The sequence below is a fragment of the Corylus avellana genome, chromosome ca1 (genome assembly GCF_901000735.1).
Source record: "Corylus avellana chromosome ca1, CavTom2PMs-1.0".
Classification (NCBI taxonomy): Eukaryota; Viridiplantae; Streptophyta; class Magnoliopsida; order Fagales; family Betulaceae; genus Corylus; species Corylus avellana.
The window spans coordinates 29,499,352-29,504,443 of record NC_081541.1 but is presented as its reverse complement, the minus strand read 5'-3'; the positions used below and the strand labels follow the sequence as shown (position 1 = coordinate 29,504,443).

General features: G+C 37.9%; 1 protein-coding gene and 2 pseudogenes across 1 annotated transcript in view; 2 read left to right on the top strand and 1 right to left on the bottom strand.

Annotated features, from left to right (window-relative positions):
• Positions 1–343, top strand: part of LOC132169383 (regulatory-associated protein of TOR 1-like) — a 9,200-nt pseudogene extending 8,857 nt beyond the window's left edge.
• Positions 1–5,092, top strand: part of LOC132167697 (calcium-dependent protein kinase 26) — a 92,112-nt gene that overhangs the window by 48,011 nt on the left and 39,009 nt on the right. The gene's annotated exons all lie outside the window — the stretch shown is intronic.
• Positions 3,226–5,092, bottom strand: part of LOC132169374 (calcium-dependent protein kinase 26-like) — a 13,262-nt pseudogene continuing 11,395 nt past the window's right edge.

The window sequence follows — 5,092 nt, the reverse complement described above, 5'->3', positions numbered from 1 at the left end:
CTTCATCGCAGCCTCATTTGGGAAAATTAATCTCAGATTCATACTTGCAAGGCACAAATCTATAGATCTGTGGAAGATCCGCCACCATTGGCCTACCAACACACCACCACGCACCTCCGCCAGTTTCTACCCGCGCCTCTATGCGGTGCTGCTGCCCTTACCGGAGCTACACACTCCTCCTCAAACGACAGATCAGATGCCTCCGAGTCTAGATCCGAAGAGATCTCAGTCGTCCATACTTCCACGTGCCCTCATGCGCCTCCAATGGTGTCCACGCGTCAGGAGGGCCTCGCCACGCGCCGGTAGCACCTCCCACGCACCGGCCATCTCCTGGCGCGTCTAATGCGCGCGCCTCACACACCAGAAAACCCTAGCTAGTTTGGTGCGTGTGGTGCACGCGCGGCGAAGGACCGCAGCGTCTGGCGCGTGCACCACTTGCACCAGACTCTTCTCCTCCTTCCCTACTGCCACGTTTCCTCCAGAGATGCTGCCACGTCAGCCCTAGCCTCTGCCAAATGTTAGATCCAAAAAAAAAAAAAGAAGAAGAAATTCAAACTCATCCGAATCCAATATTTACCTCTTCCATCCAAGGCATAACCCAATCCAAAACCAGTTCTAACCAGGTCATCGGGTTCTAAACCGGTCCAACCGAGTCAATTTTGGATCCATCCAAGGCATCTCCAACCCGATCCAAAATCAGTTTTTAACTGGGTCATCGGGTTTAGAAATTAGAACCTCCTGTTAATAAGTGATGCCCAATACATGAAATATTTAATTTAAATGGGGGTGAATTGACGGAGTCAAGGTTTGATCTCAAGACCTTTGGTTTTAATACCATGTTAAATTACTAGTTATCCCAAAAGCCTTGTTGGGGAGAGAAACACCAAAGGGGAGTCAAACAAGAGTAAATTAATATATATATTAGGACACCACTTCTAGTCCAAAAGTTTAAGCTAATGGTCTTGGGTCCACTTAGGTATATTAACCAAAACCGGTTCTAATTAGGTCATTAAGTTCTAAACCAGTCCAACCGGGTCAATTTCGGATCCATCCAATGCATCTCCAACCCGATCCAAAACCGGTTCTAATCGGGTCATCGAGTTCTAAACCAATCTAACCGGGTCAATTCTAGATCCATCCAAGGCATCTCCACCCCGATCCAAAACCGGTTTCGAACTGGATCATCGGGTTCTAAACTGGTCCAACCGGGTCAATTCCTACAACCCGATCTAAATAGTCAACCCAGTTCACTGGGTTATACCCAGGTCATATCATTTTCGAGTCAGGCCATATTCAATGGTCCATGGGTTTTGGCCTATTTCGGCCCAATCAAACTAGCACAATCTAATCTAGCCTATAAGGCTCTCTACAAGTTCAAGCACAACATTTTGGGCCCAGTTGCCACCAGCAGCCAGCTACCGCCGCTGCCCTACGTCGACCACCACCGGCCGCCCAACTCCGATCACCTCTCCGGCGACTTTTCCGGCATACCCCCCCCAAAAAAAAAATCATTTTTGTTTCCCTTTCTTTTCCCTTGCACCTTAAGTTTGAGTGAGGATGTTAGAATATTTTATATTATTCTATTATGTTGCCTTATATATTTTAGGGTTTAATCTAGGGTTTCTTATTTATCACTCATAGCCCCTTTATATATAGTAGCCTCTGTAATAATATATCAATATCATATCGTTATCAATATAGAAGAGATGTACTCCTATATGCTTCCGCTCTCTCTTCTCTCTCTCTTTCTTCCGTTCTCCACAATATATTCAACAATATATTTAACATGTGGTATTAAAGCCTCATTAAGACTCACGTAGTTTTTTTTGTTTTTTTAAGGCTTAAATGAATACTTGATACATGTACTTACAAGTTTATAAATTTGATACCTCCTTGATACCTCCGTCCATTTGTCATTTAAAAATTAAATGAATTTTTGCCACGTATATAGAAAGGTATTTGAGGCCAATAAAATACTGTTGTGTACAAAATGTCACCTCACCTTGACTCCTAATAAAAGAAACTTAAGAAAACAAAAACTAATACTTAGAAAGAAAAAAAAAAAAAAAAAAAAAAAAAAAAGGGTGTACCTAGGCTGCCGGTGGGGTGGGAAAGGGCGAGGGTCCAACCACCCTTTGGGAGTTTCTAGGGGTTTCCAGCCACCCTCAAAAAGGCCTTCACAGATGGCTGGACCCACCACTCCATGGGTGAAGACCCCTTCCTTTTTCACCACTTTCGTTTTTATTTTTTATTTTTTGTTTTTATTTTTAAAACCTTTTTTATTAGATGTTAAGTTGAAGTGACATTTTTTTACACGTGACAACATTTTATTAATCTTAGATAACTTTTTATACGCATAGCAAAATTTTATTAAGTTTTTAAATAGTAGATAACCAAAAATATCGACGTACAATATTTTATTTCAAACTTGAAAAGTACATGTTTCAATTATGTCACTTTTTAATACCAGAAGTACTTTTCTCATAAAGAGCAAACCACATGTATCAATTATGCACTTTAACCCTTCTTTTAACAATGAAGTCCACTACATCTTCAGCTCCATCACACCACCTCCACATCTTCAACCCCAGTTTCTTCTTTCTCTTTTGCACCCGCCATTATCAATTTCAGATTGCATAATCCCAGGTTCTTTTGTTGTCCCTACCTTTGACAAGCCCATTCTGTTCGTGTCCTGTTTCAGAAAGAGAACTCTACAAAAAGCCAATCATTACTGCTGCAAAATAACCGCTTCATTTATTATTACCTTTCAGATGATGTTTTTTTATTTTTTTGGTTTGAAAAAACATTACTATGTATCATAAAGATAATAGTAGTTTCAAGTGTTTTTGAGCGTTGTGTTTTTGGTTTATTTGTTAATATTTTTGTTTAGAAAAGAAAAAACAAAAAGAAGAAAAAACTTTATCAAACAAAGCCAAATAAGCATCTCAATTTGCCCAATACCACACCCAAAAGACATTCAATTTACATCCTCAAGAGCAAGGCAAGGCCTGAAGTAAAGAGGATTTTGGCTTCCCTATAGTGAAAAAATCATTGGAGGTCGTCTAGAGTTCTTCAATCATCCCATTTATACTGTTTTTTTTTTTTTAATAAAAAAAAAGGATATTTACAGTGATTTGATTAACTGGAAGCAACCAAAACTCAATAAAGAGACATTATCCAGAGATCAAATCCCTTTTCTTTCAAATATAATCAGAAACCCCCAAATGAAAACAGCAACCAATAATTTAGCAACTTGAAAGAGCTGTAACACTTCACACTTTGAAGTCTACAAAGCTTATAAATATTTTCTTCAGTCATACAGCATGATAAAGGCATATCACTCAATAAATGCTCAAGCACAGAATAATCTTCTCTGAGAACTGATTAGGAGCCAAAATTGCTTCTCAATGCTTCATTACTAATTTTTCTTCTGGCGTTGCTGTACAACCTGCCAATTAACAATTCAGTAAGCATGCGGTTGAACACCCTTATAGCTGAGTTTATTTTGCCTTTAAAACTCAACTATAATCACTAAGCATGTGATGTTGTCCTAGGACAACTGAAGGATCCATCAAGTTTCATGATACTTTGAAAGAACTGGAAAAGGGAAACAGCTCAGATACACAAAGCAGGAAGTACCTGTACACGATGTGCTTGCTGGGAGCTAATGAGTACCAGGTCCATCTCTCATACTCAAATTCAGACTGTTTCGCATAGTTCGTCTTCCAATTCCAGCATTGCCCTTTTGCATCATAGCAACAAATTCACCATAATCGATCCTTCCATCCTAAAACAACACAGCATATACAGCATAACAAAAAGATCAAAAAACAAATAGGAAAGCCTGGAAAAAAAAAAAAAAATCAATAGGAGAGAGGACAAAGGAGAAAGGCCAACAAAAAAGGACAAAATCAAGTGAAATATGCTTGCCAAAAGTCTGCCAATGTTCATATGAAATTGGCATCCCAATTTAGTTGTATAATATGTGCTGTAGACAGAAGACTTATAAACCCAACCTCAAAAAGTTGTTGATATATAGACTTTTGAAAGGAGAATCCAGATGAGAAAATTAACATTTATTGTCCTATGATCTAATGCACAATGGCATAGAAAGAGAGATTCAATCGCTTATATGCATAGCATCCACACTTTCAGGTGAACACTTAAATTGACCTCAAAAAAGAAACCCATGGGTATGTTTGTTAATGTGTTTTAGGGGATGTTTTTTGTTTTTGATTTGAAAAAGTATTATGACGTCACATAAAGGTAAAAACAATTTTGAGTATTTTGCGTTTTTGATTGTTTAATAATCTTTTTTGTTCTCAGAACATAACAAAAGACAAAAAACAAATATTTTAAAAAACATAGGCGAGATTTATAAGCTTTGACAAGATATTTTTTTGATAAGATGCTGCAAAGAAGATATTTAAAGCTTATTCGTACAAGATTTAAAATCATTTAGAGACAATTATATTAAAGTGCACAAATACTTCCCAACAGAGGATTATCAGCTTGAAGGGGAACAAATTCAGATGACTTACATTATCTTGATCAACTTCTCTGATTATATCTTCAAGAAAGACATCAGTCATATTATGTTCAGTACAGGCTTGCTGGAGCTCATCAACTGTAATATAACCGCTTCTGTCCTTGTCAAAGTATCGAAATGCTGCAACAAGATGTTCCTCACGTTCAAGTTTGTTAAGATGAACTGTTGCAGCTATAAATTCCCCATAGTCGATAGTCCCACTGTTGTCCACATCAGCCTGCACACAGCTAACATAGATCAGGTAAAAAGAACACATGAAATGACATTACAAGCATAATAATCCAATAGGGAAATGTCAACCCCATATTGCACTTCAATGATCATTTAAAAGAAGTAACTAAGGGATTCCCATACAATAATGGATAATGAAAAAACTAAAAGATAAAGAGAAGGTCCCTCCACTTCAAGAGCATGTTGCACAATGGTACAAAATGGTAAAAAATGAGAGAGAGAGAGAGAGAGAGATTCAATTGCATATATGGACAGAATCCAATCACTCAGACAAGTACTCCAATTGAATTTGGAAAAGGAAATACAAATTTA